This window comes from Saimiri boliviensis, chromosome 1 (assembly GCF_048565385.1).
Source record: "Saimiri boliviensis isolate mSaiBol1 chromosome 1, mSaiBol1.pri, whole genome shotgun sequence".
Lineage (NCBI taxonomy): Eukaryota > Metazoa > Chordata > Mammalia > Primates > Cebidae > Saimiri > Saimiri boliviensis.
Genome location: NC_133449.1, coordinates 225,922,730 through 225,949,707, shown reverse-complemented (window position 1 = coordinate 225,949,707; position 26,978 = coordinate 225,922,730). Strand labels below are relative to the sequence as shown.

At 34.3% G+C, this 26,978-nt stretch overlaps 1 protein-coding gene and 1 pseudogene across 5 annotated transcripts in view; one reads left to right on the top strand and one right to left on the bottom strand.

Annotated features, from left to right (window-relative positions):
* Window positions 1-26,978, top strand: part of XRCC4 (X-ray repair cross complementing 4) — a 268,691-nt gene that overhangs the window by 187,106 nt on the left and 54,607 nt on the right. The gene's annotated exons all lie outside the window — the stretch shown is intronic.
* Window positions 7,452-15,387, bottom strand: LOC120363322 (coenzyme Q-binding protein COQ10 homolog B, mitochondrial pseudogene; annotated as a pseudogene).

Below are 26,978 nucleotides of genomic sequence, written 5' to 3'. Positions count from 1 at the left end.
GGGAATTCCACTCAAGCACATGCCCAGGAGTGAAAATGAAATCTCCTTTCCCTAGCTCTTTGAGTTTCCACTATCTTTCCATTATATGAGCACTGCATTTAAAGGTAAATCTTTTCATACAACTAAACACAAGGTAACCATGTAACATTATCTGCTGCATCATGGAAAACAAATAGCCATAAATTGCAAAATAGGAAGAAACCTTTTAATCCTGGGGTGCTGAATCAATTGAAATTGGTATAACATGCTGGACTATAGTATTTTACTAAGGATTTTCAGGATAATTTGATTTTCACATTAAGACCTACAATCACAACTCTACCATTAAATAAGATATAATTATATTTAACTTGAAGACCATTTTATACTCTGGGTTTTTTATTCTTCAAGGTTAAGAGCCTAACTTTTTAAGTCTTGTGTATAATATGGTTGTCACATGTCGGTCTCTTAATTGGATTTCCTTTTCACTGAATGCATATAATTTTCCAGTGTTCCATTAACATCATGCCCTCCAAACCCTGTTTATATCTCAGACATGGTGTGATCTTTACAGAGAATAATGGGATACTACACTTCTGTTAGTGTAGGGTGTTCTCTTGCTGTTACACCTTTTTAAAAATTTATTTATTATACTTTAAATTCTGGGATACATGTGCAGAACGTGCAGGTTTGTTGCATAGGTATACATGTGACATGGTGGTTTTTCGCAGTCATCAACCCATCACATAAGTTTTAAGCCCTGCAAGCATTAAGTATTTGTCCTAATGCTCTCCGTCCTGGTGCCCCCACCCACCCACCGACAGGCCCTGGTATGTGATCTTCCTCTCCCTGTGTCCATGTGTTCTCATTGTTCAACTCCCACTTATGAGTGAAAACACGTGGTGTTTGGTTTTCTGTTCCCATATTAGTGTGCTGAAAATGATGGTTTCAAGCTTCATCCATGTCCCTGCAAAGGATATGAACTCATTCTTTTTTTATAGCTGCATAGTATTCTATGATGTGTATGTGCCACATTTTTTAAATCTAGTCTATCATTGATGGGCATTTGAGTTGGTTCCAAGTCTTTGCTATTCTAAATAGAGCTGCAATAAACATACATGGGCATGTGTCTTTATAGTAGAATGATTTATAATCCTTTGGGTATATACCCAGTAATGGGATTGCTGGGTCAAATGGTATTTGTGGCTGTAGATCCTTGAGGAATTGCCACACTGTCTTCCACAATGGTCGAACTAATTTACACTACCACAAACAGTGTAGAAATATTCCTATTTCTCCAGATTCTCTCTAGCATCTGTTTTTTTTCTGACTTTTTAATGATCATCATTCTTACTGGCCTGAGATGGTATCTCATTGTGGTTTTGATTTGCATTTCTCTTATGGCCAGTGATGATGAGCTTTTTTTCATATGTTTGTTGGCTGCATAAATGTCTTCTTTTGAGAAGCGTCTGTTCATATCCTTTGTCCACTTTTTGATGGAGTTTTTTTTTTTTCTTGTAAATTTGTTTAAGTTCCATGTGGATTCTGGATATTAGCCCTTTATCAGATGGCTGACAAATTTTCTCCAATTGCCTGTTGACTCTGATGATAATTTTTTTTTTTTTCTGTGCAGAAGCTCTTTAGTTTAATTAGATCCCATTTGTCAATTTTGGCTTTTGTTGCCATTGCTTTTGGTGTTTTAGTCATGATGTCTTTGCCCATGCCTATGTCCTGAATGATATTGCCTAGGTTTTCTTCTAGGGTTTTTTTATAGTTTCAGGCTTTACGTTTAAGTCTTTTAATCTGTCTTGAGTTAATTTTTGTATGAGGTGTAAGGAAGGGGTCCAGTTTCAGGTTTCTGCATATGGCTATCCAGTTTTTCTAGCAACATTTATTAAATAGGGAATCCTTTCCCCATTACTTGTTTTTGTCAAGTTTGTCAAGGATCAGATGGTTGTAGATGTGTGGTGTTATTTCTGAGGTCTCTGTTCTGTCCATTGTTCTATATATCTGTCTTGGTACCAATACCATGCTGTTTTGGTTACTATAGCCTTATAGTACAGTTCAAAGTCAGGTAGCATGATTCGTTCAACTTTATTCTTTTTTCTTAGGATTGTCTTGGCTATATGGGCTCTTTTGTGATTCTATATGGCTGTTCCACCTTTTATTCCTGAGTTATCACTACTTTTCTAGTTACAGATGCTGCTAGTCCTTTGTCAGGACTCACCACTATGTGAGCAAGCTACTTAATGATTCCAAGCCTCAATATTATAATTTCTTTATTTTTTATTTTATTTTATTTTTTTGAGATGGAGTCTTGCTCTGTTGCCCAGGCTAGAGTACAGTGGTACGATCTTGGCTCACTGCCACCTCTGACTCCAGGTTCAAATGATTCTCCTCTCTCAGCCTCCCCAAGTAGCTGGAACTACGGGTGCACACCACCACACCGGCTAATTTTTTTTTTTTAACTTTTTAAATAAAGGTAGGGTTTTGCCATGTTGGGCAGGCTGGTCTCAAACTCCTGACCTTATAGCAATACCTACCTCATTAAAATTAATGAGATAACAAATATAATATGCCAGGCTCATGATAAATGTTCAACATGAGTAACTCCCTTAACTCTTGCTCATGTTCATTTTGTTTTCCCTTTCTAGTACCCAACTGTCTAGTTTAAATATAAACTGTCTTCCTAGTCAGGTTCATTACTTATGGAAAAATTACATTTAAGTATTTGTAATTAAACGTAATAAAGACAAATGCTACAAAAGTATTTGTCTTTATTATGTTTAATAATTTATAATCTAATAATTTTTATCATCTCAAATTCCAGAATAACTGCAAAGTATCAAGGTAACTTTTGTACCTTCCTGCTCATGCTATATAGTTTGTGTATTTTCATATCATAAGCACCTTTTCAACAAATATTTGCTGAGTACCTAACGTGAGCCAGACACCGATCTGGCACAGAATATATGGTGTTGAGCAAAACAGCTAAGATTATGTTCTAGTGGTGTGAAAGAAATGAAAAATAAATAAACATGGATACAATGTAAAATAATAAAGGAACGTGCAGTTAAGATGATGCAAAAGGTAGTGATGAGATGGTTCCTTTTTATAGAGAATGGTCAGGTAATTGGCATGTAAGCTGAGACTAAATGACAAGTAGACATTCTGCAAGGATTGAAAGAAAGGTAATGCAAAGGCCCTAAGGCAAGCAAACCCATTGTATTGAAGGAGTAGAAATATTTACCATGTAGTGGGAATGAGAGGGAGCGGTATGTGATGCATGTATCAAAGAAATAAGCTTTGAGGGCCAGTGGTCTAAATTTTATTCAAAGTATAGTGGTGAATTTTGAGGGCAATGTCATGGACTGATGTTTGTTTTTAAAAGATTGCTATTATCACTATATGGAAAATGGATTTGGAAATAGGGAGTTATCACTATGTCAAAAATGGATTTGGAAGTAGGGAGTTTGTGATAACAGAGAGTTCAGTTAGGAGGCTTTACAGTAGTCCAAGTGGAAGTCCATCTTAGAATAGGCTAATAGAGGAACTAGTGAATAATTCTTAGATCATGCATATGTTTTAACAGTAAAGTTGCCAAGACTTGCTAGTAGTAAGTTTGACTTAAAATAAGGGAGAGAAGAGAATCAGGAGGATTCCTATATTTTAGCTTGACAAACTGGGTAAATGGCGCAGCTTTCAGACATGGGAAGAACTGAGAAAGAAACAGCTTTGCAGGTCATAAAAATAGATGGTTCTGTTTTGGCTAGGTTAAGTTTAAAAACTTAACAGACATCACAGCAGAGATATCAAGATATATATGAATTTAGAGTTCCTGCAGTAAGTGAGGTATGGAGATAAAGATTGAAGAGTTCTAGACATTTTGGGTTTATGACTATGATCTTAAAGTGAGCACAGACAGCGTAAGTGGCTGTCTCTTCAACAGTATGTGGATGGTTCCTTATATGTAGATTTACACACCAAATACAATGAAAATAAAAGGATTATTGTAGTGTCACATTTACTTGCATTACTCTTTAATGGATTATAGCATTTGTGGAAAAATGAATACAGTTGGTCTTTGAATAACTATTTTGTTGATTATACCTGGATTTGATACCCAGGTGATTCCTTCCTGGGCTCCTAACTCAGTTTTTGTATGATCCCAGAACTGGATTTAAATACAAATAGTCCCTGACTTACAATGGCTTGACTTAGGATTTTTTAGCTTTATGATGGTGGAAAAGCAATATACATTCAGTAGAAACTACTTTTTTGAATTTTGGTATTTTTTTGGACTAGCAATATGTGGTACAATACTTTCTCAGGATGCTAGGTCAAATCATCTAACACCGAGCCTGTTTTAATAATAAAGTGTTGAATAACTCATGTATTTTTTTGGCTACTGTACTGAAAGTGCTCTGAGCACATCTAAGATGGGTTAGGCTAAGCTATAATGTTTGGTAGATGGTATGGTTTCAATATTTGTTTCTTCCAAAATCAATGATGAAATTTAATCTCTTATATGTTGTATTGAGAGGTGGGACCTTTAAGAGATGATTGGGTCATGAGAGCTGTACCTTCATGAAGGGATTAATCCTTTCATAGATTAGTAGATTAATCATTTATGGATTAATGCATCAATGGGTTATCTTGGAAATGAGACCGATGGCTTTATAGGAAGAAGAGGAAGAGAAATCTGAGCTAGCTGGCTCATCCCCCTTGCCATGTGATGCCCTGCACCATCTCAGGACTCTATAGAGGCTTTACCCATAAGAACAGTCTCTCCAGATGTGGCCTCTCAACCTTAGACTTCCCAGGCTCCAGAACTTTAATAAAGAAATTGTTTTTCTTTATAAGTTACCCAGTTTCATATTTTATATACCTAACCTAGTGTCTTTGTGTGTTTTCTGTTGCTTATAACAGAATCTTGTTATCATTTGTTGCGTAGAATATTGTTGTCATTTTTTACTTACAGCATTTTCAATTTGTGATGATTTTATTGGGATGTAACCCATCATAAGTGAAAGAGAATGTATATATGTAGTATTGGGGGGAAGTTCTAAGACAACATAATTAATTTATTTAAATCACACTTTAAATTGAACTCATCTATCTGTATAGAATCTGTGAATCAAAAGAATTTGTTGGGAGCCTTTTAAGTTGTAGATTCTGATTTCACAGTTGAGTCAGGCAGAGAAAACAACGATATGTGAAACCATAATAGAGCAGTTATTTGGGTAACTGTGATAGTCATTAGTTCTGTTCACCAAATATTTCCAGCTTTCTGCCTTCTGGGCACATGAAGAAATTGCACTTCACAGCTATCATTGAGTAAGACTATGTTAGTTCATGCCAGCAAGTTTTGATTAAAAGTGACATGTGTAACTTCTGAGCCAGAGAACTTTCTTCTATCATAGCAACTAGCAAAGTTGGTAGCTTCCCTGTCGTCCTGGAATAAGGAGACAGCAAGAATTGGAGCCTCCGGGCCATCCGTGATGGACATACAGCAGAATGAAAAATTAAACCTGTCATTTGAAACCACTGAGATGTTGAGATATTAGTTACTGTATATAACCTGACCTATTCCAACTGATAAGTTACAGAGACATCTAAATATAGCATATTTTTAGCACCATCACACTCCTATGTCCATTTAAAAATAAGAAACCATAAAACAACATTGGTTGAAAGTTTAATATCAGTACCACGAAATGAATATTGACATCTTCACTGTAAGCAAAATAGTCAAAGTAAACCATTGTTTAGTTACATTGTTACAAGTACGTAATGCATTTCTAAATGTTATAAGCTAGAAGTTTTGTTTTCTGTCTGTACCAATGTGATTGTCTAAGAAACTTTAGGATAGCTATACATTCTTTGATGATTTTACAAAAATAATTTAATACCTAGTTTAATAAAAATACAGCATTTTCACCTCTAAAATCTTAATTTAAAAAAATACATCATTTTCCAGCAGGTACTAGAAGTACATTTCATTATTTACAGAGCTGTTCAACAAATGCTCTTTTATAAGCTCGTCAATTTGCCAGCCAGTCAGACAAATGGAGTCAAGCTCCCATCCAGAAGGTTAAGAGAGAAAACACTCTGAGATTTGACATCACTTCACCCCACCTAATGACTTCACTTTCCATTTGACTTGTTGTCTGGCTCAGTTAATTATTGAACTAAAAAGATGTACTAACCAAATTGAAGCTGTAGTCTTCACTCCCTCTAAATACATAGAGAATAACCACAATGCAGACAATTTAGAAACTTATAAATTAATTTTTGTCATAGAATTTTTGAGGTAGAAATAAGAAAGACCTTTCTTTTCCTTTACCAAATATTTAGTGATATCTGTCTTAGTCCATTTTTACTGCAATAATAAAACATCACAGTCTTGGTCATTTATAAATAATAGAAATTTACTTCTCACAGTACTGAAGACTGGGAAGTCCAAGATCAAGGTGCTGGGATTGTGTCTGATGAAGGCTTTCTTGATGCATTCTCACAAGGTTAAAAAGGACAAATGCTATGTCTTCCCATGATGGAAGACAGCCGGGCAAAAAAGGGCCTAAACTAGTTTTCTCCAGCCCCCTTTTTAACTGTACAAAAAATAAACAAATTAACTTTATTAAGTTACTACTTCAGTCTTTATGTTGGTTTTTAAAAAATCAATTTGAAACACATTATTGAAAGTGAGTACACACAATAAATAGAAAATAGCATTGCGTAGTGCTGGAGACACATCAATCAACTTATCTTCATCTTTTCTCTGCTGTTGTAGACAAAATTTGACACACAATTAGCATTATTGACAGAGCAACCAGAATACATAGGAGAAAGTGGAAAACTACTGGAAATGTAGCCCAAAGCTCTGGACCAATCACCAAAATCAAAGAAAAAAAATTCACTGTTTTATCTGGGAGCTAATCACAGTATGGCACTGAATTATCTAGTACTCACAAAACAATTTTTTAAATATCAAAAATGCCAGAGAACCTTCATTAACAGTAATTTCAAGTCAAAGTTTTTACTTTAAATATATGATAATTACTCAAATATCCTAAGCCATATGGCAGGCCCTATAACAATAAGCTACAAATAGTCTGAATTTAATAACTTAAGTGGAGTTTGGTTACTGTAATGCATACTGTGTGAATATCTTAACCTCTTTCAGGTAAGGTGATAATTAAAAGGTTTAAATTTACAGTTTCAATTTCTGCTCAAAGACGAATGGTGTCAGTATTCTAGCAATGGTGATGACATCCCACTATTGTAAATGCAGAATGTTATAATGTCCGTACAAGAGAATCTATATTCTATATGCAAATTTTCAATGGTGCAAGCTTATAACCAAAGCTGCGTTTAACAAATGCCGTCTGACTTCTGAAAACATCATGAAATGCTTCCTAAAAGTGAACAAATTAAAGTTACAAGTAGGTGACACCAGTCGTTTTTTCCCTTTATGCATCATGAACTTCGTGAAGCATTAACTCCTGAGGTATATTTGTTTCTGGACCATACAGCTTACTTGCTCTTCTTTCAAAGGCAGCTACCATCTGCTTTACAACTTCATTGAAAACCGTATGGCAAGCTGAGACTGTAGAAGTGATGGAAATGCAAAATAAATGGAAAACTCAGAGGTACATGTTCTTGAATATACAGGAAGACCTGGGCTAAAATGCTAGTCTTCAAATGATTGAGAAGTTTCCTATTAGCACAGGATGCCTTTCCCAAATGAGGTTTCACCAAAGTTACTACTGATGTATATTGCTCAACGCAGGTGGAAACCCAGTTTCTAATCGTGTGTTACAGTATCCAGATCTCTTTGACATTACATCTGAATTTTTGCACCAAGTAATGAAATGCTTATAATCCTCTATTCCTGATACTACATCATATATTTCCTGCATTAACTATCCTAAAATTCTTCTTTCTGAATAGTCTTTCCTTTTGTTTATTAATGGTACAGTGATTTGGAAGAAAGTTTTTGCACGTTATCTCCTTAGGCAAAATTGAGGTATGTCATGGAAAAGTTCTGCTCGTCGGTATGCCACAGGAAGCTAAATATCTGACATTCTGCTCAGGCTCCTGCACCAGAGCCTATAGTCCACCCGCTGTAGCCGACTTCAGACAGCATCCCTAAACCACCCTTCTCATGGCCATTTGACCAGTCAAAGCTGCAATGATAGACTCCTCTCCAGCCTTCTTATAAACACTAATTCATTCATAAGGGCAAAGCTCTCATGACTTAATTACTTCCCCAAAAGGTCCCACCTCTTAATATCACCTCATTGGGGATTAAGCTTCAACATGAATTTTAGAGAGTCACCATCATTCAAACCATATCAATCTGTTTATCTGTTGTTTAGTTGTAAACTGGCATAGAAGGCCAAATGAAGTATGAGGGACTTTATTCACGGTCAGTGTATATGCCCACTGTATCTCATCATGATTTCTCTATATATCCTTTTTCCTGGAGTTTCTTTTAGTGCAAGGTTTACCTACCCTATATGATAGCTATAGAAAAAAATCCTGGTATTTCAAGCTAATATTTGTGAAGAATGTCCCCTGTATGTTATGACTTGCAAAATAAATAGCATTCCACTCAAAAGCTATCTTGCAATACTGGTATAGTTAGTTATAAGAATATCAAGCAATATAAGGTAGGAGACCTGGGTTCAAATTTCAACTGTGTAATTTACTAAACCATATGACTTTTTAATCTCTTTGAAGTCTGTCTCCTTTCCATGCCTCCTTCCCTGTTTTGATTTAAGCCCTTCTTACATAGCTCCCTTTCAGACTGGACTCCAATACAGCTGCCAGAGTGATCCTTCTAAGATGTTAATCAGTGTCAAGTCTTTTTAATGATTCCCTCCAATTCTCAAGATAAAGTTCAAACCTCTGAGTTTACACAGGCTTTCATGAGCTGCACTTCCCCTAACTGCCTAGTCCTAAGATTGTCAAGTGACAGGCTATTAGCAGAATGCACGTCACATATGTGTTTGGTCAAGTTTGCACTGTTTTTTGTTTTGTTTCGTTTTGCTTTTAATTTGGAACCATCATTAATTTAAAAATTGAAACCTTTTATGACTTTAGAAACTAGAAGATTCCCTAACATGGTGGCAGTTGGCTATACTCACTGTTTTCTTTAGAATGGACGTTCACTCTTAAATTTACTATAGTTTCCACCCATGAAATGTTACTTCCTTATGTAACTTGTGGGCAATTTGCATTCCCCTCTGGCCTCATCTCTAACCACTTTTTTTATGTTCATCATTTATAGCACTGAACTGTGCCAAGTTCCTACAATGTTGTCTTATTACCCTTGCCTGGATTTTTCTCTTGTCTTTTTCATTTCTTTGTCTCACTTAAAGTGCCAAGTAACAAAGATATTCCCCTCCAAAGGGAACTGTCTGCTTTTGATTAGTCACTTTCTTATAGAAGTTGACTGCTTGACAGATCATTGTCCAAAAGCAACAAAGGACTCATCCCTTAGGCACCCAATAGCATTTAACAGGAGGGAAATATTGATGCTTCAAGGAGGGCATTTATTTGGCCTTAATGCTACCTATTTGGAATCACAAGTAAGAGAAAGAAAAGATGAAGAAATATGTCAGAAAGAAATAGATTCTGATTCAAATGCTACTATTGGGGTTAGTTACCATTAAAAAGCAGAATAGAAAATGGATGACTCCTATGGCAAATTATTTGGGGAAAGATAATGTCAAAGTTGCTTGGCATGACAGTGAGTGCCTTAAAACCATTTGGCCTAGAAATTTCACCTATAGGAATTTATTCAAGGAAAATAACCATGAATGTACACATGAAAAAAAAAAACTGAATGTTATTTATAATAGCAAAAAGAAATAATTTAAATTCCTACATTAGAAAATAGGTTAAATCAATAGTTTTAAGACAGTACTTCTCAAAGTATAGGATTCCATGGGAGGGTGTTGACAATGGTGTCAGAAAAGCACCAGGCTCTTCATCACCACTGCAATCAGAGTAGTTTCAGTTTTATATGTTGTACATATTAAGGTTCCCTGTGAGATTTTGTATAGAAAAAAATCTGCTCATAAAAATAAAAATTTGAAAACCACTCGACTCTATAAATTCAGTAACTTATACAACAATGTATATTTGGAAGCATGTATGTTAACAGTTCAGGTTATCTTTGGGTAGTGACTTTTTTTTGGGCTTGGATTTGTCTCTGTTTTTCATATTGTCTACAGTGAACATGGTACTTCTATAACCAGACCCCCTCCCCCCCAAAAAAAAAAGATTTTTGCCAAAAATAAAAAAGGAATTGACAACAAATAATTTACAAATCACTGAAAATTTTCCAGCTTACCATTTTTGGCATTCAAATAATAGGTTTGTAAGCCTGCTGTAGTTATGAAAATTTTCCCACTAAGTATCATAGGTTACAAAGACCATTGAAGATACAGTTCAACACCCTCATTTTATACTAGAAGAAACTGTGATCCAAAATGTTACACTTTGTTGAAGCTAAAGTTGGGATTGTGGTTTTCTGATTCCATTGCTTTTTCTGCTGTCCACTTACCTAATTTATAAAATGGGTATTCATAATTCTCATTTATTCCATCTATCTCTACCTAGTTGGAGCATTCATCATTGTGTTACTTCTTTTTCCTATGAATAAAAACTAGTATTTTTGAAGTGCCAGTGATCAAAATTTCTCTGTTTAAAAAATTTATCACAAACTGGACATTAAAACAGGTCCAAAAGCTGTCATAAAACTAATTATTCTGATTTACACAATCAGAGTTTTATAATTGACTTTATTCCACTAATTCATTAAATGTGTACGTGTGGTCAGATTTATAATTTGGAATTGAACTGTATCGACTCCAAATATTCTTACTGTTTGCCTTCTCTCTTGGCATCTAAAAGGAAGACATTAGATACATGTTCCGTGTGCCCCACCTTCCTTTGCAGACATGAATGTTCTTGTAAAGCACTCTGTCTTGTTTTTCAGGGTCTTAACTCATCTCTGAGTTATCTTACTATGATCACATTGATCTAACCCCCAAAGTAATGGCTTTATGTAATACTTCCTACCTATGTATGTATGTCAGGACTTTCCCATGGTTCTTTCTCATTGTAATGTTGAGAGGTGAAAATTGTCCAGTCAAGCTTGGAGAGTCTGAAGAAATAGTATGAGGTAATGTGTTTCAAATAAAAGAAAATGAGAAGATTCATAAACATAAGTCATTTCCCAAAAACATTCTACCAACCCAGAGGGGAAAAAAAAAAGTGAATAACTTAAGACAAAAGGCAATAAGAACCAATACATGGAGATTTTTAAGGTGAAGTTAATATACTTTGTTACTGATGATCCTATTCATGAAAAAATATAGAAAAGAGGGACTTTGTGGAGCACTCTTTTCATTTAGTAATTAATTATCCTGGTAAAAAGGGAAATCAATATGCCCAATAACATATTAGATCTGTAACCAACCACACAGTACTGTACCTTAACTCAGTGACTAGGAATTTTTTTAACCATTTTCTCTAAGAATCCTAACATTTTAATTTACTTAAAATGTAAACCTTTCAGATGTATATCTTATAGAGAAAATTTTGCTTAAAAGAATTGTAACTAAAACTGAAATCATTTATGCATAAGTTGTTTTACCAAAGTAATTCATTTGAGTATCACATGTAGGAGATTTTGGGTGAATTTTAAAATATTTTTAAATGTCGTAATTTTGTAACCTCTTCTGATTTCGTCATTCTCCTTGTTTTAATGCACTTGGGCTGTTGTTCATTTACTCTAGGATTGAGCATAGAAGCTTATGGGTGTAAAAGTAAAATTTGATTTGTAAACAATTTAATAACTTGAATTTGCATGTAAATATATTTTCTCATTATTAAACCTTTACATATTGGATGTCTCCTTCATGTAATAAATTTATTTAATCCATAAATAAATAGAAAGCCACAGTATTCTTATTTTGACTTATATATACATTGTATAGAATTATATATAAACCATTATTTGTTTGACATAGTATGTCAGTGTTTCCAAGGAAGCATTCGCATTTAGGGATCTATGCTATTAGCTAAAAATTTCAATATAGAAATATTCTTGTGACAACTCTTAAAATTTTAAGTTAAATGCTTACAGTATATACTATTAGAATAGTGCTACCTGATTATTTTATAGATAATATTTAAGAATAATATCATATATATATTAATCAGTGCAGCTTTCAAAGCATGCACAGAGATTACTTTATCTAATTTTGACCTATACCCTGTGAGAGACAGAAATGAGTAAGATTATTTAAAAATGAGGATAGTGAGATTAGTGACAGACTCAATATTTCATGGCTTTTATTTGGTAGAACAGGCCTAGAACCTGGTAGTTGCCCAGAATTATTTCTGCTAATCTTTTAACCTCTGTAAATGAAGATGTATACCATAGAATTTTTTATAACTTAATACAAAGCAAGTTGCAGTATTGTACATATGTTATAAAGCAAATAATATAAACAAAAAAAAACAAATTTTTTTATTGTTACCTAAATAAATTTTTAGAAAGGTTACATGAAAACTATTAAGTGTGGTTATCTCTGGGGCATGTGGGGGCTGGAATTGACAGTGAGAGGTATCTCAAAGGGAATTCTAGGCTTATCTGAAATACAGTTTAAATATATTTCTGTATGACTTGTGAAGTAAAAAAAATTTTTTTGAACGTTAAGGAATGTACAGGTAGATAGCTACTGACTCTATACCAGGAGGGAGTGGGAGTGGAAAGAGAGGTAAATGGGAAAGTCACTGCTGTTTCATGAATAAAAACAGGTCATTACCCTGTCTTTGGAATCCCTATGTAATTTTTTTTTTTTTATGTCTTGCTTTAACCTACTGATTGGCAGAAAGAAAGAAATTAAAAGAGCATCTTTTCAGAATCATTCTAATTTATTTACAGTTTTGGGAAATATTCATCAAAGATAAACTGGCCATGATGACATATTGTGCAACAAATTAATACCAGTCAAGGGGGGTTGTTTGTTTCATTGACAATAGCACTGGTAAATTGAAAGTAATAAATTCAGTTGAAAACCACTTGTAATTCTGACTCGTATATGTTCTGATCCCATTGGTAACTCCTTTGGGCTTTGTTCAGAGGGGCGGAGGCATGGTTCATGATTCCCTCCACTGTCACTTCACCCTCCTGGAATGTAGCAACTGGTTTTCAAAAGCTGAAACCATGACTTTTCACAGGAGCTTGTTATTCTTTTTTTTCAAAATTTTTTGAATCAGAAGTGGGTTAGTCTAAGATATCCCCTGTGTTTGCCATGTGTTCCTTTAGAAAAACTAGCTGATCCAGCCCTTAATTCCTGGTTAGTAAGATAATGGACATAGCTGGGTGAGGTTCTAAAGAAGGAATAATTTGGCAGAACACATCTCTGACTGAAATCTAAATGTGACTCTTGAGAGCAATGGATGGAATTGGTCTGTCTGCGTGAATTTCGCTTTCCTTTCCCAATTAATCAACTTCATGTCTGAAGTGTCTAAAAGAAGCTCCCTATTACAGCTCTTCTCTGACTTTTCTGGCTCACACATTTACTTTTCTGTCTGACAGCTTTTCACCTTTATTCTAGGCCCAAACCAACGAACAGTAGGTCTTGCCCTTGCTTAGTGGCTCTCTGATATGATTTTCCAAAATGTACACTTTATAATACATGAGATCCTCTACATTCATGCTGGCCATAACAGTGATGGCAGTAAGAGCAGCCAACATTTATTTAGCCCCCACATGTCTATGGGGGCTGGCAAATCTGAAATATATATGGCAAGCAGGCTGGCTGGAAACTCAAATAGGGATTAATGCTGCAGTCTTGAAACAGAATTTCTTCTCCTGGAAACCTCAGCTTTTGCTTTTAAAGCCTCTCAACTGATTAGATGAAACCCACCCATAGTTTTTAGGGTAGTAGCCCTTATTGAAAGTTAAGACTGAATACATTAACTACATCAACAGAATAGCTTCATAGCAACACCTAGAATAATGTTTTATTAAATACTTAGGTACTGTTACCTAGCCAGTTGACATATAAAACTAGCCATCACAAGCAAGGAACACAAAGTACATGAAAAGACTGAGATGAGAAGGAATGTCGGGAGAAGCGGAAAATGGAGGGTTATTGCAATAATGCAGATAACTGATGATGTGCACCTAGACAAGTAGTTGAGGACTAGATGAAAATTATAGGGCAAATCTAAACAATGTGAAAGAGGTAGAGTTGAAAGTATCTGGTGACCATTTAGACAAATAATTTAATCAGTAGCAGGAGACGAACGCCAATAAATTCATTGACCATCAGTTTTCTAGGCTGGCCTGTGCAGGATTAAGATTTGTATGTGTGTATCTAGGATTTGTTAGGCATACTGCCTTCCTGTAATGACACAGAGGTGGTTTGTTTGTTTTCTTTTTTAGACAGTCTTGTCACGCAGGCTGAAGTGCAGTGGCACAATCTCAGCTCACTGCAACTTCTGCCTCCTGGGTTCAAGCAATTCTCCTACCTCAGAGTCCTGAGTAGCTGAGAATACAAGCACACACCACCACACCTGGCTAATATTTGTATTTTTAGTAGAGACTGGGTTTTACCATGTTGGTCAGGCTAGTCTCAAACTCCTGACCTCATGATGCGCTCGCCTTGGCCCCCCAAAGTGCTAGGATTACAGTTGTGAGCCACCAAGTCCAGCCAACACAGTTTCTGATTAATCTTCTCCAAACCATTCTCCTGCCCTTACCCTGCCTTTTCACAGTTGTAGTCAACATATTGTTAGATAGGAAATTGAAAAAGAAGGGCATCTTTCAGCTCTTTCAACTACAATCCACTGTTACAATGCTGGCGTCCTGTTGGTGTGGTGGTGTGATATGGGAGAAAAGTATTGTTGATTTTTATGATTAAATCTTTGTCTTTTAGCTGTCCTGAACCTTAGGGACTGTGACCTCCACTACAAGTATTTCTCTGGTGTTGTAGGTTTTTCCCCTGTCTTAGGCGAACCAAGAATGGTGGATGAGATTGAAAGATGAGCAATTTCCGTATCCCACATGGGGACAGGGCTCACTTCTTTCCTAGCGAGTAGGCCTCTGTTATGGAGAAGGATCTGGGCATGTTTTACAATGATGACTCTCCTACTACCGGAATCAGGAGCTTTTTCCTGGGCCTTTACCATGAAAATCTGGTGGAGTTCCTGGTCATAAAGTTTAGGAAAGAATGGAGACTCCCTGAGACTGTGGCCTCCAGGAGTTTCTCACTCTCAGGCTAGTCTGCATTAAGTCTCCAGAACTTTATTAAAATTCCCATTTGAGTGTTCCTACCAGTTGTTGGCTCCAGTGGCTTCTACCTCAGGTAACCACATCTCAGTGGTGACTCTCCAGGTTTGTTTTTTTTCCAGATTTGGGGATGGTGATTTGCCCTGCAACCTCAGGTAGCTAATTGGTGTAAAAAAAAGTAAGTGATTTTCAGTTTATTGGTTTGTTCAGCTTTTTCTTGTTAGGATAGGAATAAAGATTATCTTTACATGTTGGATGTCTCATTCATGTAATAAGTTAAATTTATTTAATCCATAAATAAATGGAAAGCCACAAAATTCTTATTTTGACTTATATATACACTGTATAGAATTATTTATAAAGTGAATGTCCTTTTATTCTTTCTGAGAAAAAAGAGACTTAAATATCTATATTTTATTCATCTTGTAAATATTTGTAACATGATTACTATATATATCTTAAGTATTCTGATTATATTCTACAGTATGTGATTTGTAAAGATTATCTGCTTAAAATCAATCTTTAGTACTTGGACACTTTGTAAAGCATATTATTAAGGCCCCAACCTGGCAATTGCTTGTCTGGAAAATAATTTAAAAGAATCTGTTTCACTTTATCTATTTTTCATTTAAAGGGAAAATTTTCATTCTGACTTGTTTAAGAGTTCATGTAGCGATTTGGAGTGTTTAGAGATTTTCTAAATTAGTACAAAGAAGTCCAAGTTCTCCACAATGTTTTCCCTAATTAAATAAATTGAATTTTTATCCTTTTGTCAATGTCCAATATTCAGAGATCTATAAAGTGCTGTGCTACCAAATTACCATCCTTCATGAATATTGGCAGGTAAAGAATTACTCTTCCTGAGGCATTATAATCTACCTTTATTGAAAGGGAAATGTAGTATACCCATAAAATCATTGCTTTGTTGTTTTATTGGGTTTTGTGTTTTAATTCAGCTTACATAGATCATTCATGTGTTTTCAAAACTTCAAAACCAGATAAATGTGAATAAATTCTGGTAGAAAATGAAACGAACTTTGCTGGTATCTTGTAATCTCTCTGAACATCCAAGTATGTAAAACACAAATATATACTAAATATATTTGTGTATCATTTTTTTCTGAAATGTGTGAGAATTCTCAAAAAAAAAAAAAAAAACCAAGACAAAAGAAACAAACAAAAATCATGGGAGGCACCCCAGTGAACTGGAAAGCTTAAAAGACAAGAGTTTAAAGACAGATTCCAAGCCTTGATTTGCCATAAGTGTGTGTGACTTTGAGCTCCTTTACCACCCCATCCTTCTTTTAAAATTTCTTCCGTAAGTTGGAATACTGCACTAGGTAATTAGTAAGAGTACTTTCAGCTCATAAATTGTATAATTCTGTGACATAATCCACACTGAGATTATCTTTAAAAATTGGTCATTTTTCTATAAAATTTGTCTATTTTCTTTGTATATTTTTTCTTTATTTTGAGTTGGGAAGGATAAGAAAGAACAATGAAAAAAATTAATAACAAGTATAATAGCAATGCTTTTCTTAGATCAAAATCCATTACTGGACTTACATGTAAGCCAGGCGGATAGATGGTTACATAGAATAGCTGTTGGGCCAGCAGAATAGAATATCTTCCCTCAGACTTCATCTGCCTTTGTGCCGCAATGCTATGTGTGCCCTACTTAGATTTAGCTAAGACAGCCGGGCCTGTTTTTTTCAAAACCATATGTACCTGACTACTTACCAACTTTATTAACCAATTCATCTTAATTTATTAGGCGCTTAATTTATCAGCGCCTCTGTAACAGGTCACTTAGAGGCGTTATATGTCACAACTTTAGATTTGGACAGGATGGCAAGAGAAGACAACTGGATATATGTCGGAGAGATGGATGGATGGATGGGCAGATGGATGGACAGACAGATAGAACAGTTATATTTATGTTTGTACTTATATGAATTCTATTTATGTTATATGTGTATTTGTGTGTATGTGCGTCTGTGTGTATTTTAAGGTGTAGTAGAAACTACAGAACGTGAGGACATCCTATAAATGAGGCATCAAGAAAGGTGAAGCAAAACAAGCAAACTTTGTAGAAAAAAAAAATGTGAACTTTATTATTTCTTATAGAGCAGCATCTCATAGAGTTTGTTCCTTGATATGGTAAGAATTGTCTGGCAAATAACAGATTCCCTAGTCATATGCTTTTGGGAAACTTTGTAGGCTATAGCCCTTGCCTGAGATTCATGGTGCATGTTGTTATGTTGGCATTATTGAATGAACATTTTCCAAATGTGTTTGAATTGAGAACCCCTTTTACTGGAGTGTCTCATGGAATTTTGGAAAACACTGGCCCAGAGCAGTTTCTGATTGTAATTATTATACCTTCTGCTAAACATCCATCAGAGTAATTGGGATTCACTAAATGCTTTTCTGCTGAAGAATTTAGAGTATTTCAGGTTATTCTTTACCCATAAACTTAAGCTCAAAATGTAATTTAAAACAAATTTTTAGATGCACATTTGACTTTCCCACTATTTGCTCTATGGTAATGAAATAGCAATATTCTATTTTGTAAATAAAACATTTTGAATAGTACTGTATCCCCCAAATTAATGAAATTATTTAATTTTTGTAAATAAAACCAATGAATAGTTCTGCAAGTTAAACAAAGCAGTAATCTTTCTTTATTCTCACTGTTACAGGCTAGTTAATATCCCAGTAGACTGAATACACAAGAAATCTTTTTTCTTTTCCTTTTTTAACTTAGTTGTTTGACCAATAGCTTATTAATGAAATAATTTTTTATAAATTCACAATTTAATCAAATGTGTGGTTTTGTTATTTATTTTCTAGGCTAGATGACAAAAATATATTTTGGATTTCTCTTAGTTCATATGAAAAGAGAAGTTAAGTCTTAATCTTATTGTAGATGTGATGACAGGATAAAATGCTCTTTTAAATCTCTATGTGGTAATCTAGGTAAAATTAGTCACAATTGTCATAAACAATAGAAATAACAATGAGATTTATTATAGGCCTGTTTTTTACTTAATGTAATTCTATTTAACAATTATAATTTTACATATAAATAAGGATGTGGAACTCAGGATGTGTCAGCTGACTAAGCCTGTCTTCCCATGGTTTTATTCCCAGGCCATCATACTAGAGACTGTGTTTCTAGCTGTGAACCCTGTAGAAGACACTCTTTCTTACTGCCAGTCATATTTCTCTTATGTATCACCATAATGTCTTTCTTCCCTTCCAAAGGAAATGATATTCTTTTCTATGACCAAAAGTCAACAACTCTAACTCCTACTATAATGCTACACTATGCTTAACCTATCAGTGTTTTCTCAAATTGGACTTACAGAAATTACTCAAATATATCTCTCATCTATTCATCCCCTCACATTTCTTCACATTTCTTACTTTCTCTTTTCTTTTCTTTCTTTCTTTCTTTTTTTTTTTTTTTTGTTTAAACTGCTCTGTTTGAAAATTCTTTTTTCTTCACATCTGTTACAATTTAATCCATCAAAAGTTACCTCTTCTACTCAGACTTTCCTGGAAATCATGAGAGCAATCTCTCTTTGAACTTGGAGGCTGCTAAGCACATCCTCTAATATAGAACCCATATTGCCCTATATTTATGTATATGTCTTCCCTCCATTATCAGTTTGTAAATTTCAAGCAGCGATAGCACTCTTACATTTTCTGTATTTTGTGGCACTTAGCATGAAACTTGTACATTGAGTGATAGGTATGCAAGCAACATTTTTTTGAATTGATAAGTGAGTGAATGAATGTGTTTTTACATCAGATCCTCTGAGAAAAAGATTAGAATATACAAGAACAGAAGCAATTCTGATTTCAAACAGGGTAGATTGCAAACAATACTTTTAAATTCAACAAAACTATAAAAATAACTGATATATCAGTATTCTTTTAAAAGTCAGTTTTATTTTAAAAATTGTGGATACAAAGACATTAATAGCTAACTCTAATTCTTCTGGTTTCTTTTGAAATCTCTTTTCCAAAATGTTCAAGGATGTTTGAGGTTTTTTTTTTTTTCCTCTCTCTCTCTCTCTTAATCATAAATATGTATAAACAGTGCTTTAAATACTTTGAATACTAAAGAACAAAATTATGACACAAAGAAAATGACCATGACTAATTTTTAATGCTGTTCATAGCAACTAGATACACTTGCATTCTCACCAGTTGCATATATTTATACAAAAGTTTCTAAGTACATGGGAGGAACTTGCAGGTCATTTTTGCCCAAATAGTATTTTGTTCCAAAGAAATACAATTAAAAGATAATAAGGGTCATAGATTTAGTTGTTGGATTTCTAGAAATTTAAAATTTTGATATTTTGAACAAAAAAATGTAAAGTTATGAAATAGTTCAAAGACAGAATAATAAAAATATCTTTGCTGATGGATATGTATCTTAGCTATATTGTGCTATAAAAAGTCATGAATTTCAATTACGCATGACTATCAGTTAAACTTCTGGTGAACTGGCTAAATAAAAATGTTTTAGGAGTAGTGGATAGCTATGTAATATTTTACTAAAAAGAATTATTGGGCCGACTGCAGTGGCTCAGAGCTCTAATCCCAGCACTTTGGGAGGCCATGGCATGTGGACCACGAGGTTGGGAGTTCAAGACCAGAGTGGCCAAGATGGTGAAACCCCATCTCTACTAAAAATACAAAAATTAGTCAGCTGTGGTTGCAGGTACCTGTAATACCAGCTACTCAGGAGTCTGAGAGAGAAAATAGTTTGAACCCAGGAGGCGGAGGTTGCACTGAGCCGAGATGGGCCACTGCACTCCAGCCTGGGCTATAGAGTGAGACTCCATCTCAAAAAGAAAAAGAATTCGTGTGCCTTATGAGAATTATGGGTACAGATTGCCATTAGCAGCAAATTCTGCCTCAACAGCTTTTTAGGAATTGAGAGACTTCTGGTTGCCTTATTAATTCATAAGCAAATAATAATAAAACTAACACAGTTATGATTAAAAGATCATGTATCAAAAATAAAACATATAAATGCAATGTCAGGGATAAGGCCTGAATTTCAAGTATTCATAATTTACTAGTGATTTATTACTAGTTCATGTAAATTTAGTTGACTTTCCTGATAATGCTTTTTTTTCTAGCACTCACTATTTATAGTGTGATTTTATGGAACAAGAAGTTTCTTGGAAGCACTCGATGGTGATATGATAAAAATCCTTGAATCTATTTAGATAGTTTAATAGCAAAGTCAGTAGACAAATAGTACTTCATTGGAGTTCTGGAGCATCATTTCTCAAAGTTTTTTATGTTAAGCATTATACCTTAGAAGGTTAGTAAATGCTAAATAAGGAAAAGAGTGAGGAGTTTGCAGACTTCAAATATAGGAATCAATGGACTGGAGTAAAAGTAAAAGGATTTCTTTTTAAACCTTTATGTATACGAATGTGTGTTATGAACTCTCAGAGGTTACATATAGTGAGTAGCACTTGCAAAAATTATTTGACCACAGCACCACTTTTTAATTAAACATCACTTACCAGTATGGAACATGGTTTCTGAAATACTGTCCTAAGTGTTTTAAGCAGAAAAAAAATAAAACTGATGTGCATATAGAATATTCGACCTTATATATCTGTCATAAAATGTTGTATATCATAAAATGCCATCAGAAAAGGCACCTACCTTGTCATCATAGACCTTACATGTTAGGGGAAAAGCTTTATAAATAAGCTGACAGATAAATTATTGTACTCCATGATATTTGCTACAAGGGCAGCAAACAGAGAGTTGAGATAGAGAATCACAGAATGACTCTGTCCTAGGTAAGATTGTCAGGAAGGACTTCCAGGCAGGTAATATTTAAGCTGCGTGTAAACAGAAAGGACTCGTCGTTTTAGAGGTGAGGTATTCCATGAAGACAGAAGGACATATGCAGAGGCTCCAAGGTGGGAAGAGACTGTGTGTTTAGACAGAAGCATACACAGGAAGTAACACACACACACACACACACACACACAAACACACAATCACATGCACAAACATGGACAAACCTATCTAGCATGGAGAGGTAAGCAAGATCCAGATCATGCAGAGCCTGGATTCCAAAATAAGAGAGTTTGGAATTTATTCTCTTTGCTTTGGGAAGCTTTTGCAGGGTTTTAAAGAGTGAACTGTGTTATTTGATTTACATTGAGAGAAAATCACTTTTTCTATTGTAAGGTAGATTGATTAAAAGTGAGCCAGAATAGAACTTTAGAAGACCAGTTAGGAGGCTGTTGTAATCCAGATGAGAGATGAAAGGGATGCTGTGTTGTGAGACTCAAGATAGAGTTTGATGCTTTCCAGTGGGAAATAACAGGGAAGTAGCAAATAAGCATGACCTTGATCTCCTTTTCTTCCTCTTCTCTCCTTTCCAAATAGCACAATGAGATATTAACATTATTTTATGGCATTCTCTGCCATAGCTGTCCTTATTGGTATCATTTACACTAGCCAGATGTTATTTACCCTAAATTTGAATTCTGCTTAATAGCATTTAGGGACTGTAAATCAATGATAAAAAATTTATTTATTTTATTTTTTGTGTGATACATGAATTATATTTTATTAGATGGAAGGGGGTTGTGAAAGTGAGAGCGAAATTAAAGCAAAAGAAAAAGCTACAGAAGAGCAATAAATTAAAAATTTGACCCTCTGGAAAGATTAAAAACATTGTTTAGGTGAGATTTTGAAAGTAAACAAATTTGAAATATAGGAAAAGTAAGTAATAGTAGTAAGAAAAAAAGTAACAGATTTTAAAAATAAAACTAGAGATGACTATGACCATTGTATACCAGTATATTTGAGTCTGAGCAGAATAGACAAATTACTAAAACAAAATGTGAAAAACAGTTTAAAATATTCCCATTAAATAAAAACAGTTCAGTGCAGTCTTAGACAATTGCCAACAGACTTGCAAAGAATAGATTGTTCAAATTGTGCAAAAACCTTGAGCAAATAAAGAATGAACATCTTGGATAATAAAGGCAGATACTATTACTAACAGAAAGGAAAATTACAGGGCAAGCTTATACATGCATATAAATGCAGATTTTTAAAAATTATCTTTTATATATATATTATTGTACTTTGGGTTCTGGGGCATATGTGCAGATCATGAAGGATTGTTGCATAAGTACATACATGGCAATGTGGTTTGCTGCCCCCACCCCCCATCACCTGTATCTGGCATTTCTCTCCCCATGTTATCCCTCCTTAACCTCCCTACCCTCCAGTCCCTCTCCTAGTCCCCCACAACAGACCCTAGGATGTGATGTTCTCCTCCCAGTATCCATGTGTTCTCATTGTTCAACACCCACCTATGAGTGAGAACATGCGGTGTTTGATTTTCTTTTCTTGTGTCAGTTTGTTGAGAATGGTTTCCAGGTTCATCCATGTCTCTGCAAAGGACATGAACTCATCGTTTTTTATGGCTGCACAGTATTCCATGGTGTATATGTGCCACATTTTCCTTGTCCAGTCTATCATTAATGGGCATTTGGATTGGTTCCAGGTCTTTGCTATTGTAAACATTGTGCCACAGTGAACATAGTGTATAAATGCAGAATTTCTTAACAAAATATAAGTAAACTGAATGTGGTAACATTTAGAAAAATAAAGCATCTTTACCAATTTGGAATTATACCAGAAGTGTTAGTGTCATTAAATGTTATGTAACAAATAGAAATTTAACGATAAAAAATTTAAGACAAGACTAAGTTATTAAAGAACCTCTTCCACATAGAGTGCTTGTGCTACACAGAAGTATTGTGAAAATTAATTTTAACTTCACCTATTCAAAATTTAAATGACATGGACTTTTATATGTTAGCCAAATTTTATGTAAATGAGTATTGTAGAGAAATTCAATAAGTTTATTTAGTATACAAACTGAATTTCTTCAAAACGCAATGCTTAGGAACATTTTCTCTTGTTTTCTAAGATTATTAAATGAATACAGCAATATATTAAGTATTTTAAATAGCTATTAACATCAGTTAACAGAAATAGCAAGTATTTTTGTTTTGGAGGTTGGTTGTGAAGAAGAAATACCTAACAGTGAAATTTATTAAACTTTAAATAATAATATAGAGTAAGATTATGCAATGTTTTAAAAGTAGACTTAGATATATGTGACTTAGTATTACAGTAGGCCTAGTTTCTGTTATTTCTCTTTGGGATTGAAATTGTTAAATAGGAATGTCAATATATGTGAAAATATATCTTTTCACACACATTTCAAGTTCTCCTTATTTCTCATATTATTTATTATCATTTATTCCTAACAGAGCTCTCTCTGCTCCCATCTCTAAGCCAGTCTCCACCTTGCTGCCAAAACCAGCAGATTAACAGAATTATTAACAAAAGATTTTGTCCTTCTAAAAACTTACCATGCCATTCCTATTTGAAATGTATTCAGTTTAAAATACAAACTTTTTCTATTGGCATGTAGGACCTTTTAATGCATCATTTATTTATGTCACTGCCTAATATCACAGAAGCATATTATTATTATCATTACCATTTTGAACTTTAGAAGATTGACGTTTGAAGAGGTTAAATAAGTTCAACAAAGTCATAAAGCACCTGACAGTATAAATTACACACCGTATGAATCCAGTCCTTTGAAGTTTCTTGAAAACTGTCTTATGTCACCATAAATGTTTCATATGTGTTGAGAAATAAAACTGTCTACAATTGGGTGAAGTTATATATATATATTTTTCAATTGATCAAATTTAATTATCTTGTTATTAAGATTTTCTGTATTCTATCCATTTCCGTCTGTTTATCCTGTGAAAATAATTGTGCTAAAATCTCTCATGTCTCTTTGTAGTCATCAATCTAAGGCTGTAAAATTTGATCACATAGTTTTATCTTCCTAAAGTAGAGAATCTTTCATTATTATAAAATGACTCTCAGTATTTCTCATGTTTTTGTCTCAGTCTGTTTCATCTGATACTAATATAGCCATATGAGCATTCTTTTGATTAGTGTTTACCTGGCATATTTGTTTTTACATCATTGTTACTTTCTACCTTTATGTGTCCTTACATTTTAGAAATCTCTCTGGCATAGTACATTTAGATGGATTTTTTTCTTAATCTCACCTGGTAGTTTTTATCTTTTACTATTTTGGAGGAAATACACTGCTTCTCTTCTTTTAGTGTACTCTAAGATTACAACATGCTCTCCTGACTCATGAAAGTATAAAGTCAACCAAGTACGCTTTGCTCTTGTCAGACAACAAACACATGAGTCTTCTGATTTGGAAGACATTAATTCCTTTAAATGTTAACTCTCTTAACTTCCTTTAATTCCAAGTAACCTGCTAACTTGTATTTTGTTTTTATGTGGAATAGTTTAATTCTGTCTGTTTCTAAAGAATAAGACATTCTTATTGTTATTTTATACAGTCAATGCTCATTTTAATTTATCTGAAAATTTATAACTTTCATTTTTTTCTTGTTGCTTGTTAGCCTTGTTATCCTAGATTATTTTACATTTGCATGAAGTGTATTCTCTAGAATTTCCTTCAATGAAGTTCCACTGGAAGCAAACTTCCCAATCTTAGTGGACTGAAAATGTCTTTATTTTACTTTTGATTTTTAGAATAAATTCTACTGGAGCTAGAATTCTGAGTTATTTATTTCAGCATGCTAAGGATTTACTTTCATAGAAAGTTGATAAATTGGCCAACACTTTCACAAGCACTCCTTTGGAGGTAATCTGTCTTTTCTCACTGACTATTTTTAAGATTGCCCCTTTGTCTTTGGTGTTCTGAAGTTCCATTATGATACAACAAAATGTAGATTTCTTTTGAGTTATTTTGCTTGCAATTTTTGATTTTCGAGATTAAGGTTTGGTGAAATTCATCAATTCTGATGAATTTCTCAGCCATTTTTTGTCAAGTAGCTCTTCTGCCTCATTCACTGTGTCCCTTCCTTTTGTAATTCTTATTAGACTTATGTTATATCCTCTTGCTCTATTTTCCATTTATTTTAAGCTTGCTTTTATATTTGTTACTTTGACGTTTTGTGTTGAATTTCCCATAATTCCTTTTAGACTTTCTTTCTGTTTTCTAATTATCTCTTCACATATGAGCAACTAATCTCTATTACATTTGATCACTGCATTTTGAATTTCAGTATCGTTTTATTTTTAGATATTACATGTTTTATTTTCAAATGTGCTTTGTCATTTTTATGGTTTCCTGTTATTATTTTAAGCTGATCTTTTATTTCTTTAAGTATCATAAACATGTTTCCTGTGTCTGTTAGTTATCGTATTTGAAATCTTCACAACCAACTTTTGTTGCTTTTGTTTGTGCTAGTCGCTAGTCTCACTTATGTGCTTTGCCCCTTTATGAGTGAAGTAACTATTTACTGTGTAATAGCAATTTTTTTTTTTTTTTTTTTTTTTTTTTTTTTTTTTTTTTTTGAGACAGAGACTTGCTCTGTTGCCCAGGCTAGAATGCAGTGCAGGAGCGCAATCTCGGCTCGCTGCAAACTCTGCCCCTGGATTCAAGTGATTCTCCTGCCTCAGCCTCCTGAGTATCTGGGATTACAGGCACGCACCACCATACCCAGAATAGCTATTTTAAATGGAAAATTACTTATGAGAATTCTTTGAGGCCTAGTATTAAGGTGTTTTTCCTGCAAAACATTTGTCTTGGCTTCTGCTTTGTACCTACACTATTGAACCACTTTAAACTAATGATTTGAGGTTGTTTTGTTTTTGAACTACATAAATTATATTAGTTTGGGGGGCAAACATACCCAGGTGATTTGCAAACATACTTTATGGTTGCAAAGTGAGTCATCAGTGTTCCACCTTTATAGGAGAAGGTCTCCTGTTAAGATTCTCCACTTTGGACAGGCCCTAGGCTTTGTCTCTCCCTGCTGTGTTTACCAAGTCTGTAAAAATACCTCACTAGCTCTCCAGTGCTATTAAGAAAAAAAAAAAAAAAAAGTGTATGTATTCTTGCTTTCTCTCTCTCTCCAGCATTTTTAGTTATTTTAAGCAGGAGATATTAGCTGAACATCTAGTCTTTCATATAATTGGATGTAAGCATTCAAATTCATAAGCTTCTAAAACTTAGCAAGAATTGTACTAAAAGTATAACATAGAATAACTTTATGGGCAAAGTTCATCAAATGGATAATAGCTGATTAAGACACACTAATTTTATCGTGCGTGTGTGTGTGTGTTTGTGTGTGTGTGTGTGTGTGTGTGTGTATCCTTTCTTTTTTTTAATTTAATTATACTTTAAGTACTAGGGTACATGTGCAGAACGTGCAGGTTTGTTACATAGTTATATATGTGGCATAGTGGTTTTCTGCATCCATCCCCCCGTCATCTACGTTAGATATTTCTCTTAATGCTATTCCTACCGTAGCCCCCAACCCCCCGATAGGTGCCAGTATGTGATGTTCCCCTCCCTGTGCCCATATGTTCTCATTGTTCAACTTCCATTTATGAGTGAGAACATGCAGTGTTTGGTTTTCTGTTCCTGTGTTAGTTTGCTGAGAATGATGGTTTCCAGCTTCATCCCTGTCCTTGCAAAGGACATGAACTCATCCATTTTTATGGCTGCATAGTATTCCATGGTGTATAT